The sequence below is a fragment of the Triturus cristatus genome, chromosome 1_1 (assembly GCF_964204655.1).
Source record: "Triturus cristatus chromosome 1_1, aTriCri1.1, whole genome shotgun sequence".
NCBI classification, from domain to species: domain Eukaryota; kingdom Metazoa; phylum Chordata; class Amphibia; order Caudata; family Salamandridae; genus Triturus; species Triturus cristatus.
Genome location: NC_140579.1, coordinates 872,727,006 through 872,746,525, shown reverse-complemented (window position 1 = coordinate 872,746,525; position 19,520 = coordinate 872,727,006).

The following is a 19,520-nucleotide window of genomic DNA, read 5'->3' as shown; positions in this document are numbered from 1 at the left end:
GTGTGTTTTGCTGTTCGCCCTATGTGGGAAGGGTATGCCCAGACGTGGGTCCCGTGCTCTCTACGCCACTGGAATCAAACTATCCTGGCTGAAGTGGGGTGAAACCCCGAAACCGGTCCTAGGATGCTTGATTCCGGTCCAGAGAGGACATGGCTGGCAGTTCGGGCTGGACTGTTCCCATGAGGCACAGTGTCAAGACTGATTTGCATATGGCCATGTCTGAACTTGGGTGGTGTGTTGAGCAAAATAACGATGGATTAAACCCAAATCTGTGACTGGGGATGAATGTTTTCCCAATGTGCCACATTCCGTCCATCATCTTGCGTGTTTTGCTGTTCGCCCATTGTGGGAAGGGTATGCCCAGACAAGGGTCCCGTGCTCACTACGCCACTGGAGTCAAGCTATTCTGGCTGAAGAGGGGTGAAACCCCGAAACCGGTCCTATGATGCTTGATTCCGGTCCAGGGAAGACATGACTTGGCAGTTCGGGCTGGACTGTTCCCATGAGGCACAGGGTCAAGACTGATATGCATATGGCCATGTCTGAACTGGGGTGGCGTGGTGAGCAAAATAACAATGGATTAAACCCAGATCTGTGACTGGGGGTGAATGTTTTGCCAATGTGCAACATTCCGCCCATCATCTTGTGTTTTTTGCTGTTCGTCCTATGTGGAAAGGGTATGCCCAGACGTAGGTCCCATGCTCACTACGGCACTGGAGTAAAGCTATCCTAGCTGAAGAGGGGTGAAACCCCGAAACCGGTCCTAGGATGCTTGATTCCGTTCCAGGGAAGACATGGCTTGGCAGTTCGGGCTGGACTGTTCCCATGAGGCACAGGGTCAAGGCTGATTTGCATATGGCCATGTCTGAAATGGGGTGGCGTGGTGAGCAAAATAACGATGGATTAAACCCAGATCTGTGACTGGGGGTGAATGTTTTGCCAATGTGCAACATTCCGTCCATCATCTTGTGTGTTTTGCTGTTCGCCCTATGTGGGAAGGGTATGCCCAGACGTGGGTCCCGTGCTCTCTACGCCACTGGAGTCAAGCTATCCTGGCTGAAGTGGGGTGAAACCCCGAAACCAGTCCTAGGATGCTTGATTCCGGTCCAGAGAGGACATGGCTGGCAGTTCGGGCTGGACTGTTCCCATGAGGCACAGGGTCAAGACTGATTTGCATATGGCCATGTCTGAACTTGGGTGGTGTGGTGAGCAAAATAACGATGGATTAAACCCAAATCTGTGACTGGGGATGAATGTTTTCCCAATGTGCCACATTCCGTCCATCATCTTGCGTGTTTTGCTGTTCGCCCTATGTGGGAAGGGTATGCCCAGACGTGGGTCCGTGCTCACAACACCACTGGAGTCAAGCTATCCTGGCTGAAGAGGGGTGAAACCCCAAAACCGGTCCTAGGATGCTTGATTCCGGCCCATGGAAGACATGGCTTGGCAGTTCGGGCTGGACTGTTCCCATGAGGCACAGGGTCAAGACTGATTTGGATATGGCCATGTCTGAACTGGGGTGACGTGGTGAGCAAAATAACAATGGATTAAACCCAGATCTGTGACTGGGGGTGAATGTTTTGCCAATGTGCAACATTCCGCCCATCATCTTGTTTTTTTGCTGTTCGTCGTATGTGGGAAGGGTATGCCCAGACATGGGTCCCGTGCTCACTACGCCACTGGAGTCAAGCTATTCTGGCTGAAGAGGGGTGAAACCCCGAAACCGGTCCTAGGATGCTTGATTGCGGTCCAGGGAAGACATGGCTTGGCAGTTCGGGCTGGACTGTTCCCATGAAGCACAGGGTCAAGACTGATTTGCATATGGCCATGTCTGAACTGGGGTGGCGTGGTGGGCAAAATAACAATGGATTAAACCCAGATCTGTGACTGGGGGTGAATGTTTTGCCAATGTGCAACATTCCGCCCATCATCTTGTTTTTTTGCTGTTCGTCCTATGTGGGAAGGGTATGCCCAGACATGGGTACCGTGCTCACTACGCCACTGGAGTAAAGCTATCCTGGCTGAAGAGGGGTGAAACCCGGAAACCAGTCCTAGGATGCTTGATTCCGGTCCAGGGAAGACATGACTTGGCAGTTCGGGCTGGACTGTTCCCATGAGGCAAAGGGTCAAGACTGATTTGGATATGGCCATGTCTGAACTTGGGTGGCGTGGTAAGCAAAATAACGATATTTAAACCCAAATCTGTGACTGGGGATGAATGTTTTGCCAATGTGCCACATTCCGTCCATCATCTTGCGTGTTTTGCTGTTCGCCCTATGTGGGAAGGGTATGCCCAGACGTGGGTCCGTGCTCACAACACCACTGGAGTCAAGCTATCCTGGCTGAAGAGGGGTGAAACCCCAAAACCAGTCCTAGGATGCTTGATTCCGGCCCATGGAAGACATGGCTTGGCAGTTCGGGCTGGACTGTTCCCATGAGGCACAGGGTCAAGACTGATTTGGATATGGCCATGTCTGAACTGGGGTGGCGTGGTGAGCAAAATAACAATGGATTAAACCCAGATCTGTGACTGGGGGAGAATGTTTTGCCAATGTGCAACATTCCGCCCATCATCTTGTTTTTTTTGCTGTTCGTCCTTTGTGGAAAGGGTATGCCCAGACAAGGGTCCCGTGCTCACTACGCCACTGGAATCAAGCTATTCTGGCTGAAGAGGGGTGAAACCACGAAACCGGTCCTAGGATGCTTGATTGCGGTCCAGGGAAGACATGGCTTGGCAGTTCGGCTGGACTGTTCCCATGAAGCACAGGGTCAAGACTGATTTGCATATGGCCATGTCTGAACTGGGGTGGCGTGGTGAGCAAAATAACGATGGATTAAACCCAGATCTGTGACTGGGGGTGAATGTTTTGCCAATGTGAAACATTGCGTACATCATCTTGTGTGTTTTGCTGTTCGCCCATTGTGGGCAGAGTATGCCCAGACATGGGTCCCGTGCTCACTACGCCACAAAATAACGATGGATTAAACCCAGATCTGTGACTGGGGGTGAATGTTTTGCCAATGTGCAACATTCCGCCCATCATCTAGTGTTTTTTGCTGTTCGTCCTATGTGGAAAGGGTATGCCCAGACGTAGGTCCCGTGCTCACTACGCCACTGGAGTAAAGCTATCCTAGCTGAAGAGGGGTGAAACCCCGAAACCGGTCCTAGGATGCTTGATTCCGTTCCAGGGAAGACATGGCTTGGCAGTTCGGGCTGGACTGTTCCCATGAGGCACAGGGTCAAGGCTGATTTGCATATGGCCATGTCTGATATGGGGTGGCGTGGTGAGCAAAATAACGATGGACTAAACCCAGATCTGTGACTGGGGGTGAATGTTTTGCAAATGTGCAACATTCCGTTCATGATCTTGTGTGTTTTGCTGTTTGCCCTAAGTGGGAAGGGTATGCCCAGACATGGGTCCCGTGCTCACTATGCCACTGGAGTCAATCTATCCTGGCTGAAGAGGGGTGAAACCCCGAAACCGGTCCTAGGATGCTTGATTCAGGTCGCGGGAAGACATGGCTTGGCAGTTCGGGCTGGACTGTTCCCATGAGGCACAGGGTCAAGACTGATTTGGATATGGCCATGTCTGAACTGGGGTGGCGTGTTGAGCATAATAACGATGCATTAAACCCAGATCTGTGACTGGGGGTTAATGTTTTGCCAATGTGCAACATTCCATCCATCATCTTGTATGTTTTGCTGTTCGCCCTATGTGGGAAGGGTATGCCCAGACGTGGGTCCCGTGCTCACTACGCCACTGGAGTCAAGCTATCCTGGCTGAAGTGGGGTGAAACCCCGAAACCGGTCCTAAGATGCTTGATTCCGGTCCAGGGAAGACATGGCTGGCTGTTCGGGCTGGACTGTTCCAATGAGGCATAGGGTCAAGACTGATTAGCATATGGTCATGTCTGAACTGGGGTGGTGGGGTGAGCAAAATCACGATGGATTAAACCCAGATCTGTGACTGGGGGTGAATGTTTTGCCAATGTGAAACATTCCGTACATCATCTTGTGTGTTTTGCTGTTCGCCCATTGTGGGAAGAGTGTGCCCAGACGTGGGTCCCGTGCTCACTACGCCACTGGAGTCAAGCTATCCTAGCTGAAGAAGGGTGAAACCCGGAAACCAGTCCTAGGATGCTTGATTCCGGTCCAGGGAAGACATGGCTTGGCAGTTCGGGCTGGACTGTTCCCATGAGGCACATGGTCAAGACTGATTTGCATATGGCCATGTCTGAACTTGGGTGGCGTGGTGAGCAAAATATAGATGGATTAAACCCAAATCTGTGACTGGGGGTGAATGTTTTGCCAATGTGCAACATTCCGTTCATCATCTTGTGTGTTTTGCTGTTCGCCCTATGTGGGAAGGGTATGCCCAGACATGGGTCCCGTGCTCACTACGCCACTGGAGTCAAGCTATCCTGGCTGAAGAGGGGTGAAACCCCGAAACCGGTCCTAGGATGCTTGATTCCGGCCCATGGAAGACATGGCTTGGCAGTTCGGGCTGGACTGTTCCCATGAGGCACAGGGTCAAGACTGATTTGGATAAGGCCATGTCTGAACTGGGGTGGCGTGGTGAGCAAAATAACAATGCATTAAACCCAGATCTGTGACTGGGGGTTAAAGTTTTGCCAATGTGCAACATTCCATCCATCATCTTGTGTGTTTTGCTGTTCGCCCTATGTGGGAAGTGTATGCCCAGACGTGGGTCCCGTGCTCACTACGGCACTGGAGTCAAGCTATTCTGGCTGAAGAGGGGTGAAACCCCGAAACCGGTCCTAGGATGCTTGATTGCGGTCCAGAGAAGACATGGCTTGGCAGTTCGGGCTGGACTGTTCCGATGAAGCACAGGGTCAAGACTGATTTGCATATGGCCATGTCTGAACTGGGGTGGCGTGGTGAGCAAAATAACAATGGATGAAACCCAGATCTGTGACTGGGGGTGAATGTTTTGCCAATGTGCAACATTCCGCCCATCATCTTGTGTTTCTTGCTGTTCGTCCTATGTGAGAAGGGTATGCCCAGACGTGGGTCCCGTGCTCACTACGCCACTGGAGTAAAGCTATCCTGGCTGAAGAGGGGTGAAACCCGGACACCAGTCCTAGGATGCTTGATTCCGGTCCAGGGAAGACATGACTTGGCAGTTCGGGCTGGACTGTTCCCATGAGGCACAGGGTCAAGACTGATTTGCATATGGCCATGTCTGAACTTGGGTGGCGTGGTGAGCAAAATAACGATGGATTAAACCCAAATCTGTGACTGGGGGTGAATGTTTTGCCAATGTGCAACATTCCGTACATCATCTTGTGTTTTGCTGTTCGCCCATTGTGGGAAGAGTATGCCCAGACATGGGTCCCGTGCTCACTCCGCCACTGGAGTCAAGCTATTCTGGCTGAAGAGGGGTGAAACGGAACCCGAAACTGGTCCTAGGATGCTTGATTGCGGTCCAGGGAAGACATGGCTTGGCAGTTCGGGCTGGACTGTTCCCATGAAGCACAGGGTCAAGACTGATTTGCATATGGCCATGTCTGAACTGGGGTGGCGTGGTGAGCAAAATAACAATGGATTAAACCCAGATATGTGACTGGGGGTGAATGTTTTGCCAATGTGCAACATTCCGCCCATCATCTTGTGTTTTTTGCTGTTCGTCCTATGTGGGAAGGGTATGCCCAGACGTGGGTCCCGTGCTCACTACGCCACTGGAGTAAAGCTATCCTGGCTGAAGAGGAGTGAAACCCGGAAACCAGTCCTAGGATGATTGATTCCGGTCCAGGGAAGACATGACTTGGCAGTTCGGGCTGGACTGTTCCCATGAGGCACAGGGTCAAGACTGATTTGCATATGGCCATGTCTGAACTTGGGTGGCGTGGTGAGCAAAATAACGATGGATTAAACCCAAATCTGTGACTGGGGATGAATGTTTTGCCAATGTGCCACATTCCGTCCATCATCTTAGGTGTTTTGCTGTTCGCCCTATGTGGGAAGAGTATGCCCAGACGTGGGTCCCGTGCTCACAACACCACTTGAGTCAAGCTATCCTGGCTGAAGAGGGGTGAAACCCCAAAACCGGTCCTAGGATGCTTGATTCCGGCCCATGGAAGACATGGCTTGGCAGTTCGGGCTGGACTGTTCCCATGAGGCACAGGGTGAAGACTGATTTGGATATGGCCATGTCTGAACTGGGGTGGCGTGGTGAGCAAAATAACGATGCATTAAACCCAGATCTGTGACTGGGGGTTAATGTTGTGCCAATGTGCAACATTCCATCCATCATCTTGTGTGTTTTGCTGTTCGCCCATTGTGGGAAGGGTATGCCCAGACAAGGGTCCCGTGCTCACTACGCCACTGGAGTCAAGCTATTCTGGCTGAAGAGGGGGAAACCCCGTAACCGGACCTAGGATGCTTGATTCCGGTCCAGGGAAGACATGACTTGGCAGTTCGGGCTGGACTGTTCCCATGAGGTACAGGGTCAAGACTGATTTGCATATGGCCATGTCTGAACTGGGGTGGCGTGGTGAGCAAAATAACAATGGATTAAACCCAGATCTGTGACTGGGGGTGAATGTTTTGCCAATGTGCAACATTCCGCCCATCATCTTGTGTTTTTTGCTGTTCGTCCTATGTGGAAAGGGTATGCCCAGACGTAGGTCCCATGCTCACTACGCCACTGGAGTCAAGCTATCCTGGCTGAAGTGGGGTGAAACCCCGAAACCGGTCCTAGGATGCTTGATTCCGGTCCAGAGAGGACATGGCTGGCAGTTCGGGCTGGACTGTTCCCATGAGGCATAGGGTCAAGACTGATTTGCATATGGTCGTGTCTGAACTGGGGTGGCGTGGTGAGGAAAATAACGATGGATTAAACCCAGATCTGTGACTGGGGGTGAATGTTTTGCCAATGTGCAACATTCCGTACATCATCTTGTGTGTTTTGCTGTTCGCCCATTGTGGGAAGAGTATGCCCAGACATGGGTCCCGTGCTCACTCCGCCACTGGAGTCAAGCTATTCTGGCTGAAGAGGGGTGAAACCCCGAAACCGGTCCTAGGATGCTTGATTGCGGTCCAGGGAAGACATGGCTTGGCAGTTCGGGCTGGACTGTTCCCATGAAGCACAGGGTCAAGACTGATTTGCATATGGCCATGTCTGAACTGGGGTGGCGTGGTGAGCAAAATAACAATGGATTAAACCCAGATCTGTGACTGGGGGTGAATGTTTTGCCAATGTGCAACATTCCGCCCATCATCTTGTGTTTTTTGCTGTTCGTCCTATGTGGGAAGGGTATGCCCAGACGTGGGTCCCGTGCTCACTACGCCACTGGAGTAAAGCTATCCTGGCTGAAGAGGGGTGAAACCCGGAAACCAGTCCTAGGATGCTTGATTCCGGTCCAGGGAAGACATGACTTGGCAGTTCGGGCTGGACTGTTCCCATGAGGCACAGGGTCAAGACTGATTTGCATATGGCCATGTCTGAACTTGGGTGGCGTGGTGAGCAAAATAACGATGGATTAAACCCAAATCTGTGACTGGGGATGAATGTTTTGCCAATGTGCCACATTCCGTCCATCATCTTAGGTGTTTTGCTGTTCGCCCTATGTGGGAAGGGTATGCCCAGACGTGGGTCCGTGCTCACAACACCACTGGAGTCAAGCTATCCTGGCTGAAGAGGGGTGAAACCCCAAAACCGGTCCTAGGATGCTTGATTCCGGCCCATGGAAGACATGGCTTGGCAGTTCGGGCTGGACTGTTCCCATGAGGCACAGGGTGAAGACTGATTTGGATATGGCCATGTCTGAACTGGGGTGGCGTGGTGAGCAAAATAACAATGCATTAAACCCAGATCTGTGACTGGGGGTTAATGTTGTGCCAATGTGCAACATTCCATCCATCATCTTGTGTGTTTTGCTGTTCGCCCATTGTGGGAACGGTATGCCCAGACAAGGGTCCCGTGCTCACTACGCCACTGGAGTCAAGCTATTCTGGCTGAAGAGGGGTGAAACCCCGAAACCGGTCCTAGGATGCTTGATTCCGGTCCAGAGAGGACATGGCTGGCAGTTCGGGCTGGACTGTTCCCATGAGGCATAGGGTCAAGACTGATTTGCATATGGTCGTGTCTGAACTGGGGTGGCGTGGTGAGCAAAATAATGATGGATTAAACCCAGATCTGTGACTGGGGGTGAATGTTTTGCCAATGTGCAACATTCCGTACATCATCTTGTGTGTTTTGCTGTTCGCCCATTGTGGGAAGAGTATGCCCAGACATGGGTCCCGTGCTCACTACGCCACTGGAGTCAAGCTATTCTGGCTGAAGAGGGGTGAAACCCCGAAACCGGTCCTAGGATGCTTGATTGCGGTCCAGGGAAGACATGGCTTGGCAGTTCGGGCTGGACTGTTCCCATGAAGTACAGGGTCAAGACTGATTTGCATATGGCCATGTCTGAACTGGGGTGGCGTGGTGAGCAAAATAACAATGGATTAAACCCAGATCTGTGACTGGGGGTGAATGTTTTGCCAATGTGCAACATTCCGCCCATCATCTTGTGTTTTTTGCTGTTCGCCCTATGTGGGAAGGGTATGCCCATATTAGGGTCCCGTGCTCACTACGCCACTGGAGTAAAGCTATCCTGGCTGAAGAGGGGTGAAACCCGATAACCAGTCCTAGGATGCTTGATTCCGGTCCAGGGAAGACATGACTTGGCAGTTCGGGCTAGACTGTTCCCATGAGGCAAAGGGTCAAGACTGATTTGGATATGGCCATGTCTGAACTTGGGTGGCGTGGTGAGCAAAATAACGATGGATTAAACCCAAATCTGTGACTGGGGATGAATGTTTTGCCAATGTGCCACATTCCGTCCATCATCTTGCGTGTTTTGATGTTCGCCCTATGTGGGAAGGGTATGCCCAGACGTGGGTCTGTGCTCACAACACCACTGGAGTCAAGCTATCCTGGCTGAAGAGGGGTGAAACCCCAAAACCAGTCCTAGGATGCTTGATTCCGGCCCATGGAAGACATGGCTTGGCAGTTCGGGCTGGACTGTTCCCATGAGGCACAGGGTCAAGACTGATATGCATATGGCCATGTCTGAACTGGGGTGGCGTGGTGAGCAAAATAACAATGGATTAAACCCAGATCTGTGACTGGGGGTGAATGTTTTGCCAATGTGCAACATTCCGCCCATCATCTTGTGTTTTTTGCTGTTCGTCCTATGTGGAAAGGGTATGCCCAGACGTAGGTCCCATGCTCACTACGCCACTGGAGTAAAGCTATCCTAGCTGAAGAGGGGTGAAACCCCGAAACCGGTCCTAGGATGCTTGATTCCGTTCCAGGGAAGACATGGCTTGGCAGTTCGGGCTGGACTGTTCCCATGAGGCACAGGGTCAAGGCTGATTTGCATATGGCCATGTCTGAAATGGGGTGGCGTGGTGAGCAAAATAACGATGGATTAAACCCAGATCTGTGACTGGGGGTGAATGTTTTGCCAATGTGCAACATTCCGTCCATCATCTTGTGTGTTTTGCTGTTCGTCCTATGTGGAAAGGGTATGCCCAGACGTAGGTCCCATGCTCACTACGCCACTGGAGTCAAGCTATCCTGGCTGAAGTGGGGTGAAACCCCGAAACCGGTCCTAGGATGCTTGATTCCGGTCCAGAGAGGACATGGCTGGCAGTTCGGGCTGGACTGTTCCCATGAGGCATAGGGTCAAGACTGATTTGCATATGGTCGTGTCTGAACTGGGGTGGCGTGGTGAGGAAAATAACGATGGATTAAACCCAGATCTGTGACTGGGGGTGAATGTTTTGCCAATGTGCAACATTCCGTACATCATCTTGTGTGTTTTGCTGTTCGCCCATTGTGGGAAGAGTATGCCCAGACATGGGTCCCGTGCTCACTCCGCCACTGGAGTCAAGCTATTCTGGCTGAAGAGGGGTGAAACCCCGAAACCGGTCCTAGGATGCTTGATTGCGGTCCAGGGAAGACATGGCTTGGCAGTTCGGGCTGGACTGTTCCCATGAAGCACAGGGTCAAGACTGATTTGCATATGGCCATGTCTGAACTGGGGTGGCGTGGTGAGCAAAATAACAATGGATTAAACCCAGATCTGTGACTGGGGGTGAATGTTTTGCCAATGTGCAACATTCCGCCCATCATCTTGTGTTTTTTGCTGTTCGTCCTATGTGGGAAGGGTATGCCCAGACGTGGGTCCCGTGCTCACTACGCCACTGGAGTAAAGCTATCCTGGCTGAAGAGGGGTGAAACCCGGAAACCAGTCCTAGGATGCTTGATTCCGGTCCAGGGAAGACATGACTTGGCAGTTCGGGCTGGACTGTTCCCATGAGGCACAGGGTCAAGACTGATTTGCATATGGCCATGTCTGAACTTGGGTGGCGTGGTGAGCAAAATAACGATGGATTAAACCCAAATCTGTGACTGGGGATGAATGTTTTGCCAATGTGCCACATTCCGTCCATCATCTTAGGTGTTTTGCTGTTCGCCCTATGTGGGAAGGGTATGCCCAGACGTGGGTCCGTGCTCACAACACCACTGGAGTCAAGCTATCCTGGCTGAAGAGGGGTGAAACCCCAAAACCGGTCCTAGGATGCTTGATTCCGGCCCATGGAAGACATGGCTTGGCAGTTCGGGCTGGACTGTTCCCATGAGGCACAGGGTGAAGACTGATTTGGATATGGCCATGTCTGAACTGGGGTGGCGTGGTGAGCAAAATAACAATGCATTAAACCCAGATCTGTGACTGGGGGTTAATGTTGTGCCAATGTGCAACATTCCATCCATCATCTTGTGTGTTTTGCTGTTCGCCCATTGTGGGAAGGGTATGCCCAGACAAGGGTCCCGTGCTCACTACGCCACTGGAGTCAAGCTATTCTGGCTGAAGAGGGGTGAAACCCCGAAACCGGTCCTAGGATGCTTGATTCCGGTCCAGAGAGGACATGGCTGGCAGTTCGGGCTGGACTGTTCCCATGAGGCACAGGGTCAAGACTGATTTGGATATGGCCATGTCTGAACTGGGGTGACGTGGTGAGCAAAATAACAATGGATTAAACCCATATCTGTGACTGGGGGTGAATGTTTTGCCAATGTGCAACATTCCGCCCATCATCTTGTTTTTTTGCTGTTCGTCCTATGTGGGAAGGGTATGCCCAGACATGGGTCCCGTGCTCACTACGCCACTGGAGTCAAGCTATTCTGGCTGAAGAGGGGTGAAACCATGAAACCGGTCCTAGGATGCTTGATTGCGGTCCAGGGAAGACATGGCTTGGCAGTTCGGGCTGGACTGTTCCCATGAAGCACAGGGTCAAGACTGATTTGCATATGGCCATGTCTGAACTGGGGTGGCGTGGTGGTCAAAATAACAATGGATTAAACCCAGATCTGTGACTGGGGGTGAATGTTTTGCCAATGTGCAACATTCCGCCCATCATCTTGTTTTTTTGCTGTTCGTCCTATGTGGGAAGGGTATGCCCAGACGTGGGTCCGTGCTCACAACACCACTGGAGTCAAGCTATCCTGGCTGAAGAGGGGTGAAACCCCAAAACCAGTCCTAGGATGCTTGATTCCGGCCCATGGAAGACATGGCTTGGCAGTTCGGGCTGGACTGTTCCCATGAGGCACAGGGTGAAGACTGATTTGGATATGGCCATGTCTGAACTGGGGTGGCGTGGTGAGCAAAATAACAATGGATTAAACCCAGATCTGTGACTGGGGGAGAATGTTTTGCCAATGTGCAACATTCCGCCCATCATCTTGTTTTTTTTGCTGTTCGTCCTTTGTGGAAAGGGTATGCCCAGACAAGGGTCCCGTGCTCACTACGCCACTGGAATCAAGCTATTCTGGCTGAAGAGGGGTGAAACCACGAAACCGGTCCTAGGATGCTTGATTGCGGTCCAGGGAAGACATGGCTTGGCAGTTCGGCTGGACTGTTCCCATGAAGCACAGGGTCAAGACTGATTTGCATATGGCCATGTCTGAACTGGGGTGGCGTGGTGAGCAAAATAACAATGGATTAAACCCAGATCTGTGACTGGGGATGAATGTTTTGCCAATGTGCAACATTCCGCCCATCATCTATGGTCATGTCGGAACTGGGGTGGCGTGGTGAGCAAAATAACGATGGATTAAACCCAGATCTGTGACTGGGGGTGAATGTTTTGCCAATGTGAAACATTGCGTACATCATCTTGTGTGTTTTGCTGTTCGCCCATTGTGGGCAGAGTATGCCCAGACATGGGTCCCGTGCTCACTACGCCACAAAATAACGATGGATTAAACCCAGATCTGTGACTGGGGGTGAATGTTTTGCCAATGTGCAACATTCCGCCCATCATCTAGTGTTTTTTGCTGTTCGTCCTATGTGGAAAGGGTATGCCCAGACGTAGGTCCCGTGCTCACTACGCCACTGGAGTAAAGCTATCCTAGCTGAAGAGGGGTGAAACCCCGAAACCGGTCCTAGGATGCTTGATTCCGTTCCAGGGAAGACATGGCTTGGCAGTTCGGGCTGGACTGTTCCCATGAGGCACAGGGTCAAGGCTGATTTGCATATGGCCATGTCTGATATGGGGTGGCGTGGTGAGCAAAATAACGATGGACTAAACCCAGATCTGTGACTGGGGGTGAATGTTTTTGCCAATGTGCAACATTCCGTTCATGATCTTGTGTGTTTTGCTGTTTGCCCTAAGTGGGAAGGGTATGCCCAGACATGGGTCCCGTGCTCACTATGCCACTGGAGTCAATCTATCCTGGCTGAAGAGGGGTGAAACCCCGAAACCGGTCCTAGGATGCTTGATTCAGGTCGCGGGAAGACATGGCTTGGCAGTTCGGGCTGGACTGTTCCCATGAGGCACAGGGTCAAGACTGATTTGGATATGGCCATGTCTGAACTGGGGTGGCGTGTTGAGCATAATAACGATGCATTAAACCCAGATCTGTGACTGGGGGTTAATGTTTTGCCAATGTGCAACATTCCATCCATCATCTTGTGTGTTTTGCTGTTCGCCCTATGTGGGAAGGGTATGCCCAGACGTGGGTCCCGTGCTCACTACGCCATTGGAGTCAAGCTATCCTGGCTGAAGTGGGGTGAAACCCCGAAACCGGTCCTAGGATGCTTGATTCCGGTCCAGGGAAGACATGGCTGGCTGTTCGGGCTGTTCTGTTCCAATGAGGCATAGGGTCAAGACTGATTTGCATATGGTCATGTCTGAACTGGGGTGGTGGGGTGAGCAAAATCACGATGGATTAAACCCAGATCTGTGACTGGGGGTGAATGTTTTGCCAATGTGAAACATTCCGTACATCATCTTGTGTGTTTTGCTGTTCGCCCATTGTGGGAAGAGTGTGCCCAGACGTGGGTCCCGTGCTCACTACGCCACTGGAGTCAAGCTATCCTAGCTGAAGAGGGGTGAAACCCGGAAACCAGTCCTAGGATGCTTGAATCCGGTCCAGGGAAGACATGGCTTGGCAGTTCGGGCTGGACTGTTCCCATGAGGCACATGGTCAAGACTGATTTGCATATGGCCATGTCTGAACTTGGGTGGCGTGGTGAGCAAAATAAAGATGGATTAAACCCAAATCTGTGACTGGGGGTGAATGTTTTGCCAATGTGCAACATTCCGTTCATCATCTTGTGTGTTTTGCTGTTCGCCCTATGTGGGAAGGGTATGCCCAGACAGGGGTCCCGTGCTCACTACGCCACTGGAGTCAAGCTATCCTGGCTGAAGAGGGGTGAAACCCCGAAACCGGTCCTAGGATGCTTGATTCCGGCCCATGGAAGACATGGCTTGGCAGTTCGGGCTGGACTGTTCCCATGAGGCACAGGGTCAAGACTGATTTGGATAAGGCCATGTCTGAACTGGGGTGGCGTGGTGAGCAAAATAACAATGCATTAAACCCAGATCTGTGACTGGGGGTTAAAGTTTTGCCAATGTGCAACATTCCATCCATCATCTTGTGTGTTTTGCTGTTCGCCCTATGTGGGAAGTGTATGCCCAGACGTGGGTCCCGTGCTCACTACGGCACTGGAGTCAAGCTATTCTGGCTGAAGAGGGGTGAAACCCCGAAACCGGTCCTAGGATGCTTGATTGCGGTCCAGAGAAGACATGGCTTGGCAGTTCGGGCTGGACTGTTCCCATGAAGCACAGGGTCAAGACTGATTTGCATATGGCCATGTCTGAACTGGGGTGGCGTGGTGAGCAAAATAACAATGGATGAAACCCAGATCAGTGACTGGGGGTGAATGTTTTGCCAATGTGCAACATTCCGCCCATCATCTTGTGTTTCTTGCTGTTCGTCCTATGTGGGAAGGGTATGCCCAGACGTGGGTCCCGTGCTCACTACGCCACTGGAGTAAAGCTATCCTGGCTGAAGAGGGGTGAAACCCGGACACCAGTCCTAGGATGCTTGATTCCGGTCCAGGGAAGACATGACTTGGCAGTTCGGGCTGGACTGTTCCCATGAGGCACAGGGTCAAGACTGATTTGCATATGGCCATGTCTGAACTTGGGTGGCGTGGTGAGCAAAATAACGATGGATTAAACCCAAATCTGTGACTGGGGGTGAATGTTTTGCCAATGTGCAACATTCCGTACATCATCTTGTGTGTTTTGCTGTTCGCCCATTGTGGGAAGAGTATGCCCAGACATGGGTCCCGTGCTCACTCCGCCACTGGAGTCAAGCTATTCTGGCTGAAGAGGGGTGAAACCCCGAAACCGGTGCTAGGATGCTTGATTGCGGTCCAGGGAAGACATGGCTTGGCAGTTCGGGCTGGACTGTTCCCATGAAGCACAGGGTCAAGACTGATTTGCATATGGCCATGTCTGAACTGGGGTGGCGTGGTGGGCAAAATAACAATGGATTAAACCCAGATCTGTGACTGGGGGTGAATGTTTTGCCAATGTGCAACATTCCGCCCATCATCTTGTTTTTTTGCTGTTCGTCCTATGTAGGAAGGGTATGCCCAGACGTGGGTCCGTGCTCACAACACCACTGGAGTCAAGCTATCCTGGCTGAAGAGGGGTGAAACCCCAAAACCAGTCCTAGGATGCTTGATTCCGGCCCATGGAAGACATGGCTTGGCAGTTCGGGCTGGACTGTTCCCATGAGGCACAGGGTGAAGACTGATTTGGATATGGCCATGTCTGAACTGGGGTGGCGTGGTGAGCAAAATAACAATGGATTAAACCCAGATCTGTGACTGGGGGAGAATGTTTTGCCAATGTGCAACATTCCGCCCATCATCTTGTTTTTTTTGCTGTTCGTCCTTTGTGGAAAGGGTATGCCCAGACAAGGGTCCCGTGCTCACTACGCCACTGGAATCAAGCTATTCTGGCTGAAGAGGGGTGAAACCACGAAACCGGTCCTAGGATGCTTGATTGCGGTCCAGGGAAGACATGGCTTGGCAGTTCGGCTGGACTGTTCCCATGAAGCACAGGGTCAAGACTGATTTGCATATGGCCATGTCTGAACTGGGGTGGCGTGGTGAGCAAAATAACAATGGATTAAACCCAGATCTGTGACTGGGGATGAATGTTTTGCCAATGTGCAACATTCCGCCCATCATCTATGGTCATGTCGGAACTGGGGTGGCGTGGTGAGCAAAATAACGATGGATTAAACCCAGATCTGTGACTGGGGGTGAATGTTTTGCCAATGTGAAACATTGCGTACATCATCTTGTGTGTTTTGCTGTTCGCCCATTGTGGGCAGAGTATGCCCAGACATGGGTCCCGTGCTCACTACGCCACAAAATAACGATGGATTAAACCCAGATCTGTGACTGGGGGTGAATGTTTTGCCAATGTGCAACATTCCGCCCATCATCTAGTGTTTTTTGCTGTTCGTCCTATGTGGAAAGGGTATGCCCAGACGTAGGTCCCGTGCTCACTACGCCACTGGAGTAAAGCTATCCTAGCTGAAGAGGGGTGAAACCCCGAAACCGGTCCTAGGATGCTTGATTCCGTTCCAGGGAAGACATGGCTTGGCAGTTCGGGCTGGACTGTTCCCATGAGGCACAGGGTCAAGGCTGATTTGCATATGGCCATGTCTGATATGGGGTGGCGTGGTGAGCAAAATAACGATGGACTAAACCCAGATCTGTGACTGGGGGTGAATGTTTTGCCAATGTGCAACATTCCGTTCATGATCTTGTGTGTTTTGCTGTTTGCCCTAAGTGGGAAGGGTATGCCCAGACATGGGTCCCGTGCTCACTATGCCACTGGAGTGAATCTATCCTGGCTGAAGAGGGGTGAAACCCCGAAACCGGTCCTAGGATGCTTGATTCAGGTCGCGGGAAGACATGGCTTGGCAGTTCGGGCTGGACTGTTCCCATGAGGCACAGGGTCAAGACTGATTTGGATATGGCCATGTCTGAACTGGGGTGGCGTGTTGAGCATAATAACGATGCATTAAACCCAGATCTGTGACTGGGGGTTAATGTTTTGCCAATGTGCAACATTCCATCCATCATCTTGTGTGTTTTGCTGTTCGCCCTATGTGGGAAGGGTATGCCCAGACGTGGGTCCCGTGCTCACTACGCCATTGGAGTCAAGCTATCCTGGCTGAAGTGGGGTGAAACCCCGAAACCGGTCCTAGGATGCTTGATTCCGGTCCAGGGAAGACATGGCTGGCTGTTCGGGCTGTTCTGTTCCAATGAGGCATAGGGTCAAGACTGATTTGCATATGGTCATGTCTGAACTGGGGTGGTGGGGTGAGCAAAATCACGATGGATTAAACCCAGATCTGTGACTGGGGGTGAATGTTTTGCCAATGTGAAACATTCCGTACATCATCTTGTGTGTTTTGCTGTTCGCCCATTGTGGGAAGAGTGTGCCCAGACGTGGGTCCCGTGCTCACTACGCCACTGGAGTCAAGCTATCCTAGCTGAAGAGGGGTGAAACCCGGAAACCAGTCCTAGGATGCTTGATTCCGGTCCAGGGAAGACATGGCTTGGCAGTTCGGGCTGGACTGTTCCCATGAGGCACATGGTCAAGACTGATTTGCATATGGCCATGTCTGAACTTGGGTGGCGTGGTGAGCAAAATAAAGATGGATTAAACCCAAATCTGTGACTGGGGGTGAATGTTTTGCCAATGTGCAACATTCCGTTCATCATCTTGTGTGTTTTGCTGTTCGCCCTATGTGGGAAGGGTATGCCCAGACAGGGGTCCCGTGCTCACTACGCCACTGGAGTCAAGCTATCCTGGCTGAAGAGGGGTGAAACCCCGAAACCGGTCCTAGGATGCTTGATTCCGGCCCATGGAAGACATGGCTTGGCAGTTCGGGCTGGACTGTTCCCATGAGGCACAGGGTCAAGACTGATTTGGATAAGGCCATGTCTGAACTGGGGTGGCGTGGTGAGCAAAATAACAATGCATTAAACCCAGATCTGTGACTGGGGGTTAAAGTTTTGCCAATGTGCAACATTCCATCCATCATCTTGTGTGTTTTGCTGTTCGCCCTATGTGGGAAGTGTATGCCCAGACGTGGGTCCCGTGCTCACTACGGCACTGGAGTCAAGCTATTCTGGCTGAAGAGGGGTGAAACCCCGAAACCGGTCCTAGGATGCTTGATTGCGGTCCAGAGAAGACATGGCTTGGCAGTTCGGGCTGGACTGTTCCCATGAAGCACAGGGTCAAGACTGATTTGCATATGGCCATGTCTGAACTGGGGTGGCGTGGTGAGCAAAATAACAATGGATGAAACCCAGATCAGTGACTGGGGGTGAATGTTTTGCCAATGTGCAACATTCCGCCCATCATCTTGTGTTTCTTGCTGTTCGTCCTATGTGGGAAGGGTATGCCCAGACGTGGGTCCCGTGCTCACTACGCCACTGGAGTAAAGCTATCCTGGCTGAAGAGGGGTGAAACCCGGACACCAGTCCTAGGATGCTTGATTCCGGTCCAGGGAAGACATGACTTGGCAGTTCGGGCTGGACTGTTCCCATGAGGCACAGGGTCAAGACTGATTTGCATATGGCCATGTCTGAACTTGGGTGGCGTGGTGAGCAAAATAACGATGGATTAAACCCAAATCTGTGACTGGGGGTGAATGTTTTGCCAATGTGCAACATTCCGTACATCATCTTGTGTGTTTTGCTGTTCGCCCATTGTGGGAAGAGTATGCCCAGACATGGGTCCCGTGCTCACTCCGCCACTGGAGTCAAGCTATTCTGGCTGAAGAGGGGTGAAACCCCGAAACCGGTCCTAGGATGCTTGATTGCGGTCCAGGGAAGACATGGCTTGGCAGTTCGGGCTGGACTGTTCCCATGAAGCACAGGGTCAAGACTGATTTGCATATGGCCATGTCTGAACTGGGGTGGCGTGGTGAGCAAAATAACAATGGATTAAACCCAGATCTGTGACTGGGGGTGAATGTTTTGCCAATGTGCAACATTCCGCCCATCATCTTGTGTTTTTTGCTGTTCGTCCTATGTGGGAAGGGTATGCCCAGACGTGGGTCCCGTGCTCACTACGCCACTGGAGTAAAGCTATCCTGGCTGAAGAGGGGTGAAACCCGGAAACCAGTCCTAGGATGCTTGATTCCGGTCCAGGGAAGACATGACTTGGCAGTTCGGGCTGGACTGTTCCCATGAGGCACAGGGTCAAGACTGATTTGCATATGGCCATGTCTGAACTTGGGTGGCGTGGTGAGCAAAATAACGATGGATTAAACCCAAATCTGTGACTGGGGATGAATGTTTTGCCAATGTGCCACATTCCGTCCATCATCTTAGGTGTTTTGCTGTTCGCCCTATGTGGGAAGGGTATGCCCAGACGTGGGTCCGTGCTCACAACACCACTGGAGTCAAGCTATCCTGGCTGAAGAGGTGTGAAACCCCAAAACCGGTCCTAGGATGCTTGATTCCGGCCCATGGAAGACATGGCTTGGCAGTTCGGGCTGGACTGTTCCCATGAGGCACAGGGTGAAGACTGATTTGGATATGGCCATGTCTGAACTGGGGTGGCGTGGTGAGCAAAATAACAATGCATTAAACCCAGATCTGTGACTGGGGGTTAATGTTGTGCCAATGTGCAACATTCCATCCATCATCTTGTGTGTTTTGCTGTTCGCCCATTGTGGGAAGGGTATGCCCAGACAAGGGTCCCGTGCTCACTACGCCACTGGAGTCAAGCTATTCTGGCTGAAGAGGGGTGAAACCCCGAAACCGGTCCTAGGATGCTTGATTCCGGTCCAGAGAGGACATGGCTGGCAGTTCGGGCTGGACTGTTCCCATGAGGCATAGGGTCAAGACTGATTTGCATATGGTCGTGTCTGAACTGGGGTGGCGTGGTGAGCAAAATAACGATGGATTAAACCCAGATCTGTGACTGGGGGTGAATGTTTTGCCAATGTGCAACATTCCGTACATCATCTTGTGTGTTTTGCTGTTCGCCCATTGTGGGAAGAGTATGCCCAGACATGGGTCCCGTGCTCACTACGCCACTGGAGTCAAGCTATTCTGGCTGAAGAGGGGTGAAACCCCGAAACCGGTCCTAGGATGCTTGATTGCGGTCCAGG